At 36.6% G+C, this 21138-nt stretch overlaps 1 long non-coding RNA gene across 1 annotated transcript; it reads left to right on the forward strand.

Moving 5' to 3' along the window:
• Positions 1-4231: 4231 nt before the first annotated feature.
• On the forward strand, positions 4232-13153 carry LOC120323287. Its single transcript, XR_005563600.1, has 3 exons — positions 4232-4313; positions 8312-8362; positions 13141-13153. It is a non-coding gene; the product is annotated as an uncharacterized LOC120323287 (long non-coding RNA).
• Positions 13154-21138: the final 7985 nt, after the last annotated feature.

Raw genomic sequence — 21138 nt, forward strand, 5'->3', positions numbered from 1 at the left:
TAAGATTTTAGATAAGACCATATATAAAAAATTCTTTACTTGACTGTTCTAATGGAAACTGAGCGTGAAGTATCAGTTACCCCTAGTAAAATCGAAACATGTGCTTTGATGCAGCACATCTGCATCAACCCCCTTTCCATTGTTCCAATTAATTGTGTACTTTCTAAACATTTATGTATATAAAGTCATACTGTATTTCAGTAGCATCTCAATATCTAGAGATGTGTCAAAGGAGAATAAAGACTTGAAGATGGTTTAAGAGGTGAATATTTTCTTTCCTTCTTAATGCTTATACTTATTACAGAAAACAACCAAAACAACTCTTGTTGTTTAACACAGAGCATGGTTGCCCTCAATAAATAAACTAGATAAAATAATATAGCACTCAAAATATGGGTAGGTAATATTTGAGTTGAAACACCAGGACTCTCTTCTTTAAAACTCTGGAAAAAACTTATTGTGGATCACTTGGGTCCTCAATTTTCTGTCTTCCCTGACCCTTATAAGCTTTGTCTTGTGCCTCCATTTGGGAAAACTTTTTAAATACTTCCTTTGAACTTAATTTTGGATAATTTTTAACCCATAAAAGTCAACAGATCTAAAGAAAATACAATGTGAGAGTACCTCAGTATTCAATGCAGACCTGATCAACATAACTCATAAAAAGAAAGCGGGAAAGTAAAGAGAACCTGGACTTTCTTCTCATTAAATCTAGACACTATCAGTTTTGGATATCACTAGATGACCAATTTCTGCCACAGGAATGTCAATCTCCATCTTACAAGCGTTGAGGCTGTGTAACTCAATGGCTGCAGCTGAGGACTACTTTGAGACTTCTCTATTCTCCAACACCTAAGAATGTTTCTTTAATTGCCACCACTTAAAAGGAGAGGGCAAGAAAGGGAGAGGGCAAGAAAGGAATTATTTTGCATGGATAGCAAATACACAAAGAGGATATTTTAACTACTCTCTAAATGACAGCTGAACTACAAAAAGAAGCCCATTAGATACATAAATTAGAACAATAATTTCATTGCCAGTGTCCTTCTCCTCTGACTATCATTTTCTGCCTCATTTATTGTAATTATTTTATAAATGGCAGAGTCTTGAGAAATCTTGAGAAATCTGAGAGAGTAATATTTTTTCACCTGCTCCAAAAGGATCATCTCAGAGGTCTTTTCCCACCCAGTTGATTCTATGATTCTATGACTAGTGAAAAATGGCAGAGAGGGAAAAGTATCACCTGGAAAAAGCACAATTACAGAGTCTAAAATCAGTGGGAAAATACGTATCACAGCTCTTGTTATGGAAATATGTACCCTCAAAATAATAGAAAGATTTTGGGATATGAGAAGTTCTTCCTACTTACTCTAGACAACTGTAATGGCTCTCTGGATTTCTGTCCTTTTCACACTCATGTATGAAACATAGGTTTCCTTCAAACTCAGACTGTTTGAATAGAAGTGTATTGCTTGGAAAGCTCAGCCTCCAAACCCAGTATACACGGTAGTGCTGTTCCTTGCACCCCTGGCTTACCATCAGTGATCCTGCAGACTCCCTGCTGGCCATCTCCTCGACTGTGACTCATGGCATGGTAATTGCTCTCCGAATCCTTCCAGTCTGGCTCTTAGGGCAGCAAGCATTTTGTGTATTCCTTCAGTAAGCTATAAAACCCGTTTTGAAGAATCAGGCAAAAAGAACATTGAAAAACAATTTATTACCACAAGTAGTAATTAATAAGAGCACAAACACCTGGACAAAGCTTCAATTTCAGACAATTTCAGAACAGATATATCGCCAAGGCTGAGAGTTCAGGAAGCAGCTATACCCAAATACATAGGTCAAAACTACAGAAAGAACCTTCTTCCCATTCCTATCCCTCTGCAAGCTTCTGCTGCTTACACTGAGCTCCCCTGATCACACTACAAACTATAACAGTAACAGACAGGGATACGTGAACTGGCACATGAGCAACTGTGTAAGTACACATAAGTTAGCTGGCATGAAGGAAGGAATATCTGATTGAAAGCAGAGGCAGTAAAACAGAAGTGCAAAGGAGGATGAGGACAGAGTAAAAGGATGAAGAATATGGGAGGAGAGCGCCTGCTAACTCTTTGAATAGTTCAGCTGTCTCATGAAAACACAGTTATAAGATGATCCCTACAGTATGTTTCACTGCATCTTGGGTATGTTAACTCCAGACCTGTGGTTTTTAGACCACAGGTACATTTTGAAAATGAGACATTTATCAATATTTGGTAACATTTCCTTTATTATTTTGTTTTGCAAATGAAACCTTAAAGGTGCATAGAATCACTTTTTCCATTGTTTCACAGTTTTCTATAAACATTTTTTCTTCCACGCCTGCTGATTTTTTTTTTCAGTACCCAGTTGCAAAGAGCCATATACTGTGCAAATTTAAACTGGTGTTTGCTTACTTAATAGTATCCTGATACTTTCTGCCTGAGCTACCAGGCAAATTGACTTGAGACACCATCAGAGGCCAAGGCTATCTACCCTCTTGAATTATAGCGTCTTCAAATCTGCCTTACCTATGACCTGATGCCTGCAAAGAAGCCAGAGAAATAAATGTATGGGGCTGGCAAAAAGGATGCAAATTGAACATTCCTTCCTTTCCTTCTCCCTAACTTATATCTATGTTGCTTGTTTCTCTTCATTTTCCTTCTAATTTGTCTCTTTCTTTATGTTTATTTGCATTCCACATATGGAAACATTGGCATAAAAGAAAATTTGTTTGGTTTCCAGCATTTTCTTCAACCAATCTTTAACCTATATTAATACAGATGTAAACTTGATTTTTCCCTGTTGGATATGTGGAATCTTTTGATTTTGTTGTTTGTAGGAGATGCAATCCTTTCTGTATACAGCAAAGCTAATGAAAGCATGAAATATTCATATTGCATCCTTAATTGTATTATAAAGTGGAACATGTGCCATCATAGTTGAAAACCACCAGTCTAATTAGCAGTAGCCTAATAAATGCTTAAGTGAAACATAGAATATTTAGTGTTACTCAGCTAAATCTGTTTCTCATTCGGTTGTATTAAAAATTACACTAATAAGATAATTTTTAAAAATACAAAACATATGTGGAAATATATATTCTCATTGTAAATATCTAAATATTAACTCAGAGGTATCTTCAGGGTTTGGTAAGCAAAGACTGGCTTGTTCCATTATTACTTCTGCTATATATTTGTGGGGTTTTATTTTTCTTCACTTTTTCATTTGTTTTAAGTGATACTGTTTCATTTATCATCAGTGAGTATTATTTTCTGTATTAGATAAACATGGCAAAGAATACAGTTGGAAGAGTTTATTTAGCTTTTAATTTCTCTGTAGCCTCAGAAAAATAATCCCAAATTTATTGTGTGAATCTAATAAAACAATCTTTCAACAAAGAAATATTGAACACCTAGAAGTCTTTTCCTTTTTCAAAAATCTTTGCTGAAAAACTAGTATCTGGTTTCCAGGAAATACTTCTTCTGTGAGAAATAGGAAGACAAGGAACAAAGTGACTCTCAGTTAATAACAGCTTCCATGGAAGAGCCAGCAGTGAAAACCTAAAAAAATGTTTATCCATTTTCTCAAAGGTTGACATGGTTTCAGAAGAAGAAAAGCATTTTGTACAATGCAAAGATACTTCTAGCTTTTGAAAACCATAAAATGAAAGATGAAGGAAAGTGTTTGAATAACCAAACTGATATTATGATGTCATAGAGGTAGTGTTTTATGTTTTGTCATTCTGGGGCACATGTTTGGTACATTATGAAAGTTTAATGTGTGATTGTAACACGCTAAATGTTAGCACTGTTTGGAACTCTTTGTGTTTTCGTTCCCTTAATTATGCAATCAAAGTAAGTTGATTGAAATTTAATATTGTCAATTTATTGACATTTCTTTCCAATTTTTCATGTACCGTGGACAACAGTACCTCATTGTTGAATTATTTATTTATAAGCAGGAATTGTTTGACATCCAAATGGTGTACAACTTTATCTAAATGAACAAAGAACAGAGTGATGAGGAAGTACATTTATGTAATGAACATTTAATCTATACCTCAGAAAAATGCTTCAGAATTATTTTATCTAAAAATCACCATGAGCATGACACACATTTTTTTTCTTGATTACCTTAAAGTCTGGGTTAAATTATGCGTCACTTACACATTAAATTGGAAACAAAATATTGACTTTTCTCTCTGTAGAATTTCCACAAGGTGCTTTCCCTCCTTCTTCTTCGTCACTCAGAACCTATGCACCTATTAGATTTGAAGCTGTGTACCATAGGTAAGCAGTGAATTCCACTACAGGATAAAGTACTGAATTTAATACACACAAAATCTTCTGCAGGACAACTGCTTTATGATAGGTTGTTAACAGAGGTCATATTTCACTGAGGTGTCTTTTCAGTTGTTTTCAAAATAAATAACAAAGCTTGGGGATTGCTACTCTGTTTAATATTAATTTTTACATACACTTTATACAAAAGTGTATGATATCCTATAACAAATAGAAAAAAATTATAAAAAGAATCTATCATACAATAATCAAATTGGAGCCACTATGAGAGTTTTACTGACAGCCAAAGCTAATGTTCCTGTTATAATTCAAATAAGTACCAACTTCAGTACCAGGTTTAATCAGATTAGAAGGTCATGAATTAACTATATGACAAAGGGCCCTTGGATGTTTAATTGTTTAAAGGATTCCTAGCCCATTTGAAGTTAATGTTCACTGCAGAGGAGCAAGAAGAAGAAGGTTATGAGGCAAACATCAAAAAAAAGCCTTTAAAATGTAGCCAGGAATTTACTGTATGCTCCGAGTCCTATGTGCAGACCTGTCTATGGGTCTCTCAGAAGCCAGGAAAACCTCCCAGCTTTGTGTCATCAGCGAACTTGCTGAGGAACCATCTACCCATTAATCCAAGACATTGATGAATAACTTAAACAATATTTGGCCCAGTATTAAACCTCAGGAGACACCACTAGTGACAGGCCTCCAACTAGACCCTGTGTCACTGATTACAACTCTCTGAGATCTGCCGTTCAGCCAGTTCTCACTCCATCTCACTGTCCACTCATCCAGTCACACTTCCTGAGTTTGTCTATGATGATGTTGCGAGAGAGAGAGTATTGAAAGCCTCACTAAAGTCAAGGCAGACAATATCCACTGTTCTCCCCTCACCCATCCAGGCAGTCGTTTCGTTGTGCAAGGCAATCAAGTTGGCCAAGTATGATTTACCTTCTATAAATACATGCTGACTACTCCTGATCACCTTCTTGTCATCCATGTGGATAGAGATGGCCTCCAGAATGAGATGCTCCATTACCTTTCAAGGGATTGAAGTGAGACTGACTGGCTGGTAGGTCCCTGGATCCTCCTTCTTGGCCTTTTTGAAGACATCTGCTTTCTTACTATCCTCCAGCACCTCTCCTGATCACCTTTCAATGATAATTGTTAGTGGCCTTGTCATGGTGTCCACCAACTCTCTTAGCACTCATGGATGAATCCCATCAGAGCCTATGGACTTGTGGATGTCTAGTTTGCCCAGGTGTTTTCTAACCCAAATCTCCCTGACCAAAGGTATGCCTTCCTTCCTACATTCCTTTATCGTAGTCTCCTGGGTCAGGGATTCATGAGAACTGGTCTTGTTAATGTGCAGCCCTTCAGGACTTCAACATGTTGGAGAGACAGGCAGAGAAGAACTGTCTGAAATTTAACAAAGGCAAATGCAGGGTCCTGAACCCTAGGAAGAATAACCCCATGCACCAGTACAGGCTGGAAAGCAGCTCTATGGACAAGAAGCTGGGGGACTTGGTGGACAATAAACTGCCCATGAAACAGCAATGTGCCCTTGTGGTCAAGAAGGCCAATGGTATCCTGGGGTGCATTAGAAAGAGCATTGCCAACAGGTTGAGGAAGGTGATCCCGCCTCTCTATTCAGCCCTAGTGAGGCCTCATCTGGAGAATTCTGTCCAGTTCTGAGCTTCTTAGTACAAGAGAAACACAGAGCTCCTGAAGCTGGTCCAGTGGAGGACAACCAAGATGATTAAGAGCCTGGAGGATGTCTGTTATGAGGAAAGGCTGAGGCACTGGAACTGTTTTGCCTTGAGAAGAGATAACTGAGAGGGACCTCATCAATGTCTATAAGTATCTGAAGGAAGAGTGTCAAGAGGACGCAGCCAGGTTCTTCTCAGCGGTGCCAAGGAATAGGACAAGAGGTAGTGAGCAAAAACTGATACACAGGAAGTTCCATCTGAATATGAGGAAGAACTTCTTTACTGTGCAGGTGCCTGTGCACTGGAACAGGTTGCCCAGAGAGGTTGTGGAGTCTCCCTCACTGGAGATATTCAAGAACTATCAGGACACAATCCTGCGCAATGTGCTCTGGGATGACCCTGCTTGAGAAAGGAGGTTGGACCAGATAACCCACTTTGTTCTCTTCCAACCTTATCCATCTGTGATTCTGTGATTCTGCTACAAGCAGCTGCCTGCATCTGTCCCTGCTCTGCACCAGGGTGACAGTAGTCCTGGCCAGGGAAACTAGATTTTCTACAAGAATCATTAGCAGAATCTTTAGAACACTGATTTGGGATGTGGTTGAGCCAAGGTGATGCTTGCCCTATTAAGACTGGGAGAGACTTCTTCTAGGTAAGTTGTCAAACCAGTAGTCAAGGTCTCCTACCATTCCTCTCTGTAGGGTTCAAGTCATTCTAAATACAGACCAAAAATAAGGCAAATCTATTTCCTGCTCAAAGCAGCTATTTTCCTCTTCTTGCTATACAAGTGCCCTAGGGTGATGACATCAGGTTCAGGTGTAGACAATGGAGACCTCTGCATGTGATATTATGAATTCACACAGAAAGTCTTAATAAATCTGAATCTACTTAAGAGGAAAGAAAAGAATATCGAACAGTTACCATGCAGTTCAAGACAGTCAGTTCTGTTCCTTATGATTTTTATCTCTTCGTGACTGAAAAGCAGTCACTCCATTTCTGGTAGTGGAGCAGGGCTGATCTCACAAGGAAATATCTCACCCTGTACATCCAAAAGTCACATCTGTCTACAATACCTTTCATCTAACCAAGAGTTTCCATCATCTACTGTCATGACTAGTCCTCCTTCTTTTATGATTTCCAGCTGGTAACACCCAAAATAATCATAAAAATTTTGCTTAAAGTCATTGTTATGTGTAATATCAATATTGCTTTTCTAATTCTAAAGTTCATCTGTTTTTCTAAAGTTCACCTGTTTGTAAGTGGCTCCCAGATTTTTGTCCTCAATAGCATACTCTTGAGTTGAAGAACTGACAGCTGCAATCACATGGCACTTTGTAGCTCTATATGCATGCAGGCACATATGCCCCAAACCTATTATCGATCCATATTGTTTCAGAAAAAGACCTATCTAGAATCTGATTCCTTCAGAGGACTGTCTTTTCATTATTCACTGTAGGAAAATATATGCTTCTTTCATCAATCTAAATGTCTTTGCTTTATCCAAAAGGAATCAGTGAGATTGCAAGTCACGCTGTTTCAGTTAACACGTACATATTTGTTCCCTGTCCTCACAGTGCCCAAGTTTTTCAATTAGTCTAGCAGTGCCTAAGGAAGCACTTAAGCAGAAAATAACCACAACCAGATCTTCTCTCTAACAGTGTTCTACTTATCAGTACAAATTTTACAGCAAAATGAAGGACATATAGTTCAAAAGATAATTATAGTATCATATGTTAATCCTAAATAAATGTATTTTTCAAAGAAAAGATCAGTAATGCTGTATTTTTTCATGTGACATTTGTCCAGCTGCTAACTGGGCATAAACTTTATTTTAAAGATAAATTTCTAAATAACTGATAAACATCTAGTATGTACTTAGCATGTGGTGAATAAATTACTATTTTAAAGAGATGACTGCAGAATTTGACACGTAACTTTATCATTTATAGTAACAGACAGCAAATGAATTTTATTGAGGTGTTCATAATCATCCATGGCACATGCCATATACACCTGTAACACACTTGAAACTTCTATTAATAATAAATGAACCCTAAATAAATTATGCATAAATTTACCTTTAGTGTAAAGTACCACCCCAAGGTCAATGATAACCATGAAGAATCAAGTATGAATCCTTCCACAGATTTTCCCCTACTAATCCAAATTTTCTATTAAGAAAAAAGATATTTTAATTGCAAGTTAGGTAAAACAATTATAAGCCTTTATTATTATAACAATATCTCCTCCAGGACTTGAAGATAATGATGATATTCTCATTTCCAGTCAGCTGCTTCCCTGAGGTTTCTGTGATAGAAAATTTTCTTCTTTATGCAGGTGAGCATTTGTAAGCAACAATGGCAGTCTGGACATGCCATGCTGATCTTAAAAAACTCTGAACATCAGTGTTTAGGAATCACAGCTGCATATTTTTATCATTTATTCAGTAAAAAATAGTAAAGTGGGTTGTTAGGATTGAAGACACTTCATTAAAACAGACTGTTCAAGGTTCTTTATCAAAGTTTTATGTTTCTTGTTAAAAAATAAATCATGAGTACCTTAAACAGTTTATTTCCTTCCTTCAGTAAGTGGTATCACCTGTCTTGAAGAGCCGACTGTCCTGAAGACTCAGTTTCCAATGCCTGAGTTTTCAGGTCTGCCTGCCACTCCACACCTCGACCATTTTAAGAAATGAGGCACCTTGGTGTTATCTACCTACTTCATATTAAACCAGGATTCAGGGTCTTACCTCTTTTCCAACAAAGGCCAATTTAGAACTCATTTTTCCTACCATTCTCGTGTACCTAAATTACAAAAAGTTTCTCCAGTTCTTCTTATACACAGTCCTATGCCAGGGAAGAATAATAGTATTCATCCAGAATCACCCTCGAGGCTTTTACCATGGTGATGGAAAACAGCTGTTCAGCTCCTGAAGTCTCTGGAGACAAGCATACTTATTTATTTAAAAGATATCTAGATTGTAGAAGAGTCAGAAAGGCTGTTATAGCTGATCAAATAAAGCAAAAATGATTTGTTGAATAATTTATTTGACAACTATGGACAAAATCTAGCAAATACATTGTTCATCAAATAGCGCTTGAACAACTGAATTGAAAAAAAACCCCAACCCTTAGCAGTCATATGCCAACATACACAAAAATCTGTTTCTGGGTCATATTGAAAAGAATTTAAAGGAATTTCCTTGAAGGGATCAAGGGACAGGTTCACATAATTTAGGCATTTAAGTTTATCAGTGCTATAATAAAATTCTCTCTCAAAACCTCTAGGTAGGGAAAGTCTGTAAACATCCTAGTTTTCTTCACTATACCCACTTAATAACTAACAGTCTTCTACATTTTTCTGGAACTAATTCGCTTTTATCAGATCTAACCATCTTTGTATGTATTTCACATCTAGGATCCACAGACAATGTTTTCCATGCTTATTCATGTTGAGGAGTCTGCTCTTAGGACATACTTATATATTCCTCTAGGGACAGAGTCCAAATATCTTGAGGCCCTCCACTTTTATTCAATGCTCAAGAGAAGGAAAGGTGACCCCGTTTACACAATAACTTCATGGTTTAAGGATACAGGAGAGTTCCCGTATCCTTCAGTTCTTTCTTTATGGGGAGTTAAAGCACTTATATCCTAATTCCCAAGAAAGTGTTTTTAACTACTCTTGACTTTGCCAGATTGGCACAGAAACAAATGACAACAAATCTACACAATCATCAGAATCACTCCTTAGTCTTATTTTCCCTCATGGTGAATAGGCTGAAAAACTACCCTATAAATGTTGGATAAGGCCAGACGTTGTATCTGAGAAAGGAGCAGAAAGCAGTGTGACGTGACTCTGATGTAGAAATGCAAGCAGTAGCCACTTTTGCTTACATTTCTCTCCCTCTTTCCTACAACACTGTTATACTCCCTCCCAAGTAAATCTATGACTGGTTAAGACTGCTTCTTTGCCAGAACAGGTAAAACCAGTCTAGCTTTTCACTGTGGTAAAATTACACACTTTCTGTTGACAATTAATCTTGAAAGTTGAAAGATGCAGCTGAAAAGCTGTGTACTTGTTAGCCCAATGTTTGTTAGCAGTGATCTAGATGTCTCAGGTATCTGATGGAGAGAACGTTAAAGGCTACAAGTTTTTTTCCTCTGAAAGTCAATAAAATTATAATCCTGTTTTTACAGTTCGTTGATCAGGTAGGGAAGGCCATTCCCTCCTGGCTTGCCCCTGAGGTGTGCTTTGAAAATCACAGGGAAAACAAACTGGGTTTCCTTCTGTGGTTCATGTGGCTTTTTCTGGGGGCCATTTTGTGGAACATAATGTTGCATTGGGTTACTTTTGGGGATACTTATGGGAGTGTCAGGCAACACTGCACCTGTGTTCTCCGACTCCTCAATACTAGGAAGTAAAAGTTTTTTTGTAGCCATGGTAAATAACTGTGTAGTTAAGACCAGGAAAACAAATTGAGTTCATAAACTGCCTGTCTGTTGCATCAGTCTTATTTTGAAAGGGAATCTGACCTTTGTTTCAGCAGTTAAAATTATCTTCCCTTTTGCCATGTGTTGAGATACAGGTGTTACAACAACACAGGGCTGTTTCAAGACCTATGCAGTGTAAATTGTTATATGTAAATACATAGCTTTTTACTCTCTGTCTTTGGACTTCAGATTAATATATCAGAATATTTAAAGGAATGAGTGACATAATGGCTTGCATTTAGCATAGGACCCTTTTACGCTCCCTACCTCGAAGCAGACATCTGTACAGTCATCAGAAGACAGTGTGCCATACTTATAGGCACATCTGGTAGCAGATTTTCTTACAAAGGAATATATATATATCAGACAGTGACAGATCACTTGCTGAAAGTAACCTCCTGAGCAATGTTTAGCTTCTCAACATCTGTGTTTAGTTGAGGTTTCCAGCTGAAGATAGTTACATTTGCAGTCACTGGAGGCTGAAAACTGGGATTAAATGATTAATATCTGTCTTTTATTACTCAGCTAGATGATTCACATTAATTGCACTGAAGCAGATTTGCATACAGTCCAGGTTTACATGATTTGATATAGGTATAGTATTTACTTTAAGGGAGGATTGCAACAAGTGTAGCTGTGTATTCTCTCCTTTTGTTCTCTTTTCCTATCGCATTCTTCTGTCCAATTTTCCACACACATGCTGTATTTTTCAGTCCAATCTTCTCTCTTTCTAAGCTTGTATGAACACCTAGAAAATATGAACTTTTAAAACCAGGATCCCAGAAGCTCTAGAATTTGCTGTTCTTCTAGTAACTGTTCACTTCAAAATCTAATGTGACAGGAACCAAGGGAAAGAGATAGGGAGAAGAGTGAATGCTATTGGCAGAGAAGGTCAACTTTTCCTTGTGAATAATTAATCCAATTAATCTGTTCAAATGCATTATTTGCATTTTTTTCATTATGCTGCGAACTCCTAAAACTTTGCATGAAATAGTAAAACATGAAAGGAAAGTTATAAAAAGTGAAACCATAGATAAACACTTAAAGAGACCACATAGCTCAGTCAAACAAACAAACAAGCAAACAAAAAAAAACCCACACCAAAAAAAGGAGGAAAGACACTTTTAAAGAAACATCAGAATAAAAATCCTCAACTTACTCCCCATTTAGCCAAACAGAGCTTTATGCTCTGGACTCAAGTTTGAATATAACCCTATTATTTTGAGCACTGATAAAACCAGTATTTTTTTCTTTGGTCCAGTGAAAAGATCATATGTTTAATTGTTATTCATATTTGAAGTTCTTTCTATTCAGAATCAAGCATTTTTCATACAGAAGAAGTAATTACATTTCAAATACCTGATCACACCAGTTGGAGTGTATGCACTTCTTCACCTTACAATCTTCTTGCATGGGTTTCCATGTGAGACTGCCATTCTAATGTACCAAAACTGAGTCCCAGATATAGGTTCTCTCGTGGGTTTGCCCTGTCCAGTCTGATTCTTACCCTAGAAAAAAATATGTCCAACTAGCCTTTATCTGTGTCTGAATGGTAAATTGCAGGTAGTTGGAAAACAGTCAGTGTGATGAAGGCCATCACAGCATCAGTGTATTGCTGATCCTGAAATAATTTACCCTGAGAAGACCCAGAGATGTGTGCTAGTGTTGCTTCAGTAAAACAGCTACATGATTTTTGGATTGCTGTCACACTGCCCCGGTCCTGCTGGCTCAAATCTTGCATGAAATGAGAATCTGTCTGCCTACAATTTCCCATGCAGATTTGCCCTTTGACTGACTTTTTCCCTAGACTAACTTTAGTGCATTTTCCTCTCTCACAGGCTTCAGTGGGCTGCAGCTTTCAGAGTATCTGTTATTCTTTGTTCCTAGTTTCTCTAAAATCTGATTATAGTGCCAGCTCTTCTGCCATACCAGAGACTTGTCTACTCCTGTTTTATCACTTTTAATTCCAATATAAATATTATTAAAGAAATGTTTTAGTATATTTTAGTTATGGCACTCCTTATGTGGCATATGTAGCCTCCATATGTATCTTTAAAATGGTTTGTTTTGACTAAAGTATGTGTGTTCATACAACTATCACATACCATTTCTACCTAGAAAGTACAGCTCTTTAGCATGTCTACATCTTGCCATCTTTCCTCAGCCATCAGTGCAAACTGTGGAAGTGATTCAGGACATGGGATAGGAAACCATGTCAGCCTCCTCATGCTTACCAAGAGAATTTCAAATGGAATTCTCTTTTTCTCAGTAACTAAAGCACTCCAGCATTATTAATTTCCTTGGGGTTTGAGTTCTGTTTTCATATTTCTAAAGTTCTCTTTTTCCTGAACCATTTCCACCTCTCTTACCTTCAGCAGACAGGTATGTGCAAGGTAGAATGGAAGGTCTCTTTAGGTGATGATACATCATATTTCGGCTTCCGTCTATTTTGTTTCATGGTCATGAAGCAGAGGGGAAGTAAAAAAAAAATAAAAAAGGAATCTATTATTGAATATCTTAACTAGAGTATTAATAGAATGATTTACCTTTTAATTACGCTGAGCGATGACAGTAAGCTTGTGCAATGTGATCTAATTTATAATGGTATCGTTACTTTTCTTTTAGATTTAGTCTTGACTGACTTACTACTATCAGAAAACAAAAGGGAGGTAGGTTCATTCAGGACAATTTGACAACGTTTAGTTCCTCAGATGAACTTAGTGGTATACTTATGCAATCAATTTCTTCTCTAGTAAAGCCTTTACCTGCTCTCTCTGACATCATGACAGTCCTGCACAGAATAACTGTCCTGGTTTCAGCTGGGGCAGAGTTCATTTTCTTCTTAGCAGGTACAGTGCTGTGTTTGGGATTCAGTATGAGAATAATGTTGATAATACACTCATGTTTTGGCTGTTACTATGTAGTGCTGACCCTAAGTCAAGGACTTTTCAGTATCACGTGGTCTGCCAGTGAGGAGCTACACAAGAAGCAGGGAGGGAGCATGGCCTTGTCACTGGACCCAAACTGGCCAAAGGGATATTCTATACCACAGAATGCCATGCTCAGTATATAAACTGGGGGATCAACTGAACTGTGCTGAAACAAGTGATGTTTCTCCTGGGTTTTATTCCTGTCTCTCTCTCTCTCTCTCCTTTTCATTATCATTATTATTAGTGGTATTATTAGTATATATTATTTTATTTAAATTATTAAACTGTTATCTTAACTCTTTTTTTATCAGTTCTCTTCTTCAGTGGGGAGGGTGAGGAGCAAGCAAGTGGCTGCATGATATTTACATGCCGACCATAGTTAAACCACAAAAACTTTTTTACACAGTTTAACATAGTACAACTTGTATTGCTATGGGTGTTTATGGGTCAAAATCATTAACTGGCTCTTGGCTTTAAAACACCTCTCAAGAAAAAAAGCCAAAACCCAATTAAAATCAGCCTGTGTCATCCAGATCAGTATAGAGCTGTGTAGAATTGTCTCTGGTAAAGTAGAATGATTTCTTAAAATAACCATGCCAAGGGAGGAAACACTTTCTATAAATAATTCTTAAGAGTGAAATTACACAAGACAGCGAAGTCAATCACTACCAAAAGAAAAGGTACTGCTCCTCTGCTTCTTTCAGCTTCTTTCCTGGTCTTTTTTCTTTTTCTTTTTCTTTTTTTTTTTTTCTTAGTCAATATGAGTCAATACAGCATCTATATGATTTTTGTTTCAGGGTGTGAGAAGAGGGATTTTTTTTACTGTTTTCATGAAAAATCCCTCATTGTTATGCTCCAGAGACCATGTAAGGGAAGAGGAATAGTAGACTGCTGAAAGCAGAGATGAAGATACCTGCCCTATATTTCCTATAGCTGCACCCTGAGCATCTTTGTGGATATCACTAATGTCTAATTGCAGTGCTGTATGGACCTGACACCTTGTATGTAATAAATCTTGGAACCCACTTACCTGAACAACCCATTATATACATCTCTACTACCCACCACATCACACTTTCCCTAAAACATCTGAATGTCAGCAATATCATCCTTATATATTCTCCCTTTTAGCGAGAAAAAAGGTCTTGCTACCTCATTATACCATTTACTTTGATCAAAGAGATGTAAATATATCCTTCATTATGTGATCTCAGCCTGTGTTAGTCACAGGCATCTTTCTAACTCGTCCTTAAGGATACACCACTTAAATAATTAGTCATGCTAGGGAAGGGAAAAAGATGGTGCTTTGGTAGGATATTACTAATAAGTCAGACAAGTGCAGTTCTCAGTTGAGGAAATGGCATGGTGAATGAATGAAGAGCCCTGGCAAATATTTTCAAAAGTATTTTATACATTTTCTTTGCCATTACAGTAAATATACTTTTGAAATTCATTGGTGTAGAATAATGTTGCTTTTTTTCTGTAGGCTCATAGAACCACCTAGAACTTGGTCTGACTCTCATGCAAAACCATGATTAACTTTAATTGGTGATGGAAACTGATTACAGATTTTGTCTCAATGCTGACACATCCAATTGCTTTCAGAAGAGAGAGACTTTATAGACCTCGGAGCTTGAGTCTATGTTTACAGCTGATGAGAAACAGGAATATGACAGAATCTTATTCTTACAAGGGGCTTAAATGTTAAAACTGACAAGGACCTACAAGTTGCCACAGACAATTCAAGAAGATGGGAGAGAGGAAACAAAATATACTCAAAGGGTGTGTTTTCATCACTGGATTAAGTAGCTATAAAACTGGCCTGCTGCCACAAATAGTGCTCCTCCTCCCTTCCTGAGATCTCACACTTGTACATCCACCAAGTCAGATCAACTCTCTGACTCAGGTGAAAAACAAGGGATTTATTTATCTGCAGTCAGCTCTCTGCCACTTTGACTCACTGGGAAGCCACACAAACGCAGTATTGTTGCAAGTGATGATTGTGAAAACTACCCTAAGGGAATATGATGGAGTTTCAGAAGATCAGAATCTTTTGACGTTATTGTCCAACGCAAACAAGCAGTGTGTTCCTCCTCTCAGGAAAGGACTGGTTTCTTTCTCAAAAGAGTTTTATGGTTTCATCTAAGTCACTGAAATGATTTTAGTTTTTTCTCTCCATTTTTAAAGATCTGCACAGTGGTTTGTTTTGATAGCAAGTTCATAAACTATATTTATTATTTTAAAGGATTTTGTTATGCTTTCCCACCTGTTGTACATAGTTTAAAAACTTTGAATAATCCAGAAGCCACTCAATTAACAACCTGATATTTTTTCACACCCTCACCTTTCTTTACTGAGCCCTGGATTTTGTGATGTACTAGAATTTGTCTCGATTGGCGAGTGTCACTCACTGTGGTGAAAAGGCTTCGATAAAAGCATTTACCATTGGCTAAATGCTCTTGCTTAGATATTTATTTATGTGGGGAAATTGAATAAAGCAGTCCAAAAGGCACAGGACAATAACACAGAAAGTAGACTTTGAATAGATTTCCCAGTTAACTAGGAATCATGGAATATGGTGGCTCAAAACCACCTCCACAACAATAGAGCAAGCTCATGCAGCTCTGAGGATTTCAAGCTACTATATTGAAGGGTCTTTATGGATTAAGACAGCCTTAATGTAATTAACTACAAAAATTCAGTTGTTGCCTTGCTCTATGGAATATGTTACTAGACTTGTAAATTTTTTTTTACAAAAAATTTACTTACTTTTCTCTTACATGTCTTTATTTAGACTATGAAGAGGTTTAAGTTGGCTAAATAATTAGGGTTAACATAAGTTAATAGATATGTTTCATTGCTGTTGTGACTTGAAAAATCAAGAGGATGAGACACCAGAGTTGCACTCACAAGTTCGCTCTGCTGATAACTCATCTGAATTTTTTGTTTTCCCCTCTAAGTATGCCTCAGTGTTTTTTTCTCTCAGTCCCAACTAATTTGTGATCTGGAAAGACTACAGGGACTTTATTTTTTAATATGAGAATGGGTATACGAAGTAGGTTTTCTTTGTCACTATAGAAACAAACAGTGCTTCAACAGAGTCTATGAAGCAGTTCCTATTTCATAATTGTTCAGTTGTAAATTATTTGAAACAGAAGAACAAGAAGCTCCAATACAGCTTAAGAATACAGTCTCACTCTGTTCATTAGCGCAGAGTGATGCCAAAAAACTGGCATCTCAAGGCAATGTTGTCCTTTCAAATGCATAGCTGCAAAACAACAATATGCAAATAATAACAGAAAAATTAGTTGGTTTTAATTAGCACGACATGGACTGCAAATATCATTAATTAACTATATTTAGTTTGCTAATTGAAACTTTCAGCATGACAGGAACTTATTTCAAATTCTTCACTGAATTCCCAAATACCTACTAGTAGGCCGGAAAGAAAAAGTAAAGTTTGTCTCTGCTTCCAGTGCAGTCATTTCAAGATGAGATTGGTGGCCAGTCTGAGTGTTTTTTCCTCTCGATTTACCCCTTCCATTCTGACTTGGTGAAGGTCTATGCTGAGTTTGCCTTTATTTAGGTCAGTCATCATTTAAAGAGATTTTTTTGTTTGAATTTTTGTTTTTTTTTTTAATGGTGAGGAGGAGAGAGAGAGACATATTTACTTAAGAGGATATTTGCATAAGCTACATCTTCTTGGGACTTAGGACATAGCTTCATTTTCTAAAAAAATGTGCTTGTGTTCTGAATGTTTATGGTAGTTTTAAGATAATGAGCATTACATCAGTTCATACAAGCAACTGAGTAGTCAGCAAGTCATATCTAAACATTAAGGCATATCTGAAATGCCTAGCTATTATGATAATAAGTTCAAATGGATCAGTATAGGCAAATAAGCATAAGTAGACATAATAGTATGATCTCAAGCTGTTCAAAGATAATGGACCTGTAACACCAGAGGAAAAATGTTACATACTGAAATTCACAGCAGAATAAGGGAAAACAGAAATTTATTGCCAATCAGAAAACATATCAGAAATGAAGCAAAAAATGTGATAAAATTGGAGTTAAATTCACGTCTAATTTAATGTAGCAGACCTACTTAGTTTCATATTGCAACACAAATGAAGTCCTTTGATAATTCTTAGAAGTTCTACTTATTAGTATTAAATACATAAACAATGATAAATGTCTGTGACATTCAGTCATCTTAATGAAGCAGATAATTCCGCTCCATCTATTTTTTTTTCTTTCTGCTTGTACCCCGAGATAAAAAGCAGGAAAAAGATTTAGAGAAAATCTTCTGTCAGGAATCTGGGCTTAGTATCCTCTGACAGTATCTTAAAAGGCACCTGAGAATTTTTAAGCAAACCAAGCACTACCATACAATTCTCAAAGCTGGTATCTTATTTTCTGAGTATCTAGAACCCTTAAGCCTCTTAGATTCATTAATGTGTTCAAGGACTCTCCAGAGTCTTATGGAGCCTCAGTTAAGCCTCAGTGTCTCAGCCAAGTTCTGAGACACAACACTTAAATACCTTTGTGCATCTTACAGTTCTTTTAGGACTTTACTCCATTGAAAATAATGGAAAATTCACCAACTTTATTGTCTGCTTATATTTATTATTCACACTGGTGGATTTTATTTATGCTATGGTAGAATTTCTCTTGCTACAGTAGAATTTCTTTTCAGATAATTAAAAAAAATTTAAACACTGCAGGCAAGGCAGACATAATAATGTGAAAATAATATAGTTTGCTGTTAGGATAAAAATAGATGATGAAATGATTAATGTGGAACCAATATGGATTTTTTTTTTTTTATCTCCTGACAAACCACAAAGCTAAAATGTTACTGCAAATAATTTATTTCATCTGAACCTGAAATTGAAATCCATTTGTGTATTCCATTTATTAAGTTAATATATTTTAATTAAAAGAGAAAAAAAACCCAACAAAAACAAACAAACAAAACCAAAACAACCATTTGGTATAAACACATGATAAATTTTAAAAATTGAGTACTTAGTTTAAAAAAATATGGAAATTAAATTACAAGTCTCCTATGGAACCATAGGCTCTCACTTTCTAAAAGTAACTGGTCAGGAGTCTTCCACAAAGATTAAACTGTAGATTAAAAAGATAAGGCTGGTAGAGAACTCTGTAAGCTTAGAGAAAAGGGGAAATTTCCTGGGCCTTCCTAGCAGACTGATCTAGAGAGATTTCGAAGATAGATCAAACCTCAATCTACCCATGAAACTTAAAGACATGAATAAGTTATATAGAACTACCATCTAGCAAAGGTCCTTTACATCGGTCACTTCAGCCTGTAAGAGAATCTATCAGCTATTGCAGGTTTTACCTTCCTTTTAGCCACTCTTTTATATGTTCGTGGGTGATACAGGAGGGAGGTAAAGGTGATAGATAGATAGATAGATAGATAGATAGATAGATAGATAGATAGATAGATAGATAGATAAATTCATTATTCCTTATTCTACATAGAACTTATTTACCACCTAAAAAAAAAAGCTGCAAAGTATAAACTCTGTCAAGACAAATAATTGAATGTCTTCGAGTATAGAAGTGTTCTCAAGGCAAAGAGGTAAAGGCAGTTGCCAAAGACCTGCTTCATTTATGTTAGTGTCACCTCTGCAGCCTTAGGCATTGAGTGATTGTTAAATAAAATTACATAAAATTTATTGTTTACAAACTTTATATATGTTTAAGGAGCTCCCTGAAGATGGTAGAATGACAGTCAAATTAAATCTATACCAAGAGAACCGTAACAAACAGAAATATGCATTATGTTGATTGTAACCCAGGACCATGGCTACTTGATATGAGCAAAGCCTCTGAAAACAATTGGAAGACAAATAAAAACTGTCATAATTGTCATGTCATTTATCTGTGATTCCTCATAACAACTAGTAAATTCCATACCCACAAAAGGAAATTTAGTAATTACATGAAAGATCAGTTTATGTGGCTGGTTAAATCACGATACTTTTCTCCACGCTACAGTTAAACTTGTCACAAACATTCTTACTTTTTCACCCTATACACTCTGAATGGAACTAAGGTAGCATTTCAATTATTACTAATGATGAGTAATAAGTTACAGTTTATTTTCTCAGGTCATTTGCCTCTTTTATGTGGTGATGAAAAAGAACTTTAATTTTGTCACTGTCATTACCAAGATTTCAACAAGAACAAGAGAATTACCATAAGAAGGTTGCATGTACAATCAATTTGATGTTTTAATATGTTCAGTTTGGCTCATTTGACTCCAACGTACAACCTTGAAATAAAACCAAAGTTGTATTATATAGGCTTTGAATATGTTAGTCTGATTAAGGCTGAAGCTCTTTTATATCCCTGCAAGTCTATAATAACATAAAACTAAACATCATAAAGTAGTTTTAAAAGTAATAAAACAAATCTATTTAAGAAATATTTTAATAGCTAGTAAAAGTAATCAAAATCTGAAAAGTTGTTTAGGTAGCTAGCCCCAGTATGAGCATTTATGACCAGTTTATAGAGCCTGATGGGATTCATCCCAGAATACTGAGAGTTGGTTGAGGTTACTGTGAGACTTTTCTTAGTTATTTACCTACGGCATTGGAAATCTGGAGAGATCTCAGTTAAAAAGAAGCTAGCAAAGGTTATTTCAGATTTCAAAAAGGGCAAGAAAATAGATCCTAGTAATTATAGGCCTGACAGTCTTACTTTGGTGACTAGTAAAATTATAGAGAAGATTATTCTGTGAGTTATTGAAAAACACTTGAAAGACAATGCAGTCATCTGTCAAAGCCGATGTGAGTTCATGAAGGGAAAGTCTTGACTTACTGAGTAACCTGTCATGACAAGGTTACCTGCCTAGTAGATGGAGGCAAGGTAGTGGATGTGTGGTTGGTCGTTGGCTTTTTTTTTTTTATTTTAACAAAGCTTTTGACACTGTCTTTCCCAGCATCCTTCAGACCAAAATGTCCAGTACACAGTAGACATTTTGTACAGACACAGTACACATTACAATGAGTGAATAACTCACTGAAGAGTTGGGTTCAAAGAGTTTGCAGTAAATGGAGTAATATCTGGCTGGTAGCCAGTCATGGATGGGTTTCCATATGACTCAATTTTAGGGCCCTTTCATTGTCTTCAATATTTCTATCAATGACCTGGACACTGGAGTTTAGTGCACACTAAGTTTTAGACAATACAAAATTTGAATAAGCTGTTGATTCCCTTCAGGGCAGAGAGGTCATGCAAAGAGATCTTGATTGACTAGAGAACTGGGCAGCATCAACCATATGAAATTTAACAAGGACACATGCCAGATTCTGTAGCTGGAACAGTGTGATCCTGGATATATGTATAGAATGGGGACAAGAGACTGGAGTGCAGAAAGGGATATGGGTTTTTGGTTAATGTCAAACTCAATATGCATCAAAAATGTGCCCTGGAAGCCAAAAGGTCTAAACATATCCTGGAGTGTATGAAGTACAGAAGAGCTAAACAGTGGAAAGGAGTGATTGTCCTGCAATACTCAGCACTGATGTGGCCTCGACTCACTCCATGAGTGCAGTTTTGAACTCCACAATATAAGAAGGATATAGAAATATTAGAATGTGTCCATAGAGGGAACAACAAAGATCAGGGGGAGTAGCTGAGGATACTTAGTTTGTTC

The sequence above is a fragment of the Pipra filicauda genome, unplaced genomic scaffold (assembly GCF_003945595.2).
Source record: "Pipra filicauda isolate LSUMZ 115617 unplaced genomic scaffold, ASM394559v2 scaffold229_size1253498_pilon, whole genome shotgun sequence".
NCBI lineage: Eukaryota > Metazoa > Chordata > Aves > Passeriformes > Pipridae > Pipra > Pipra filicauda.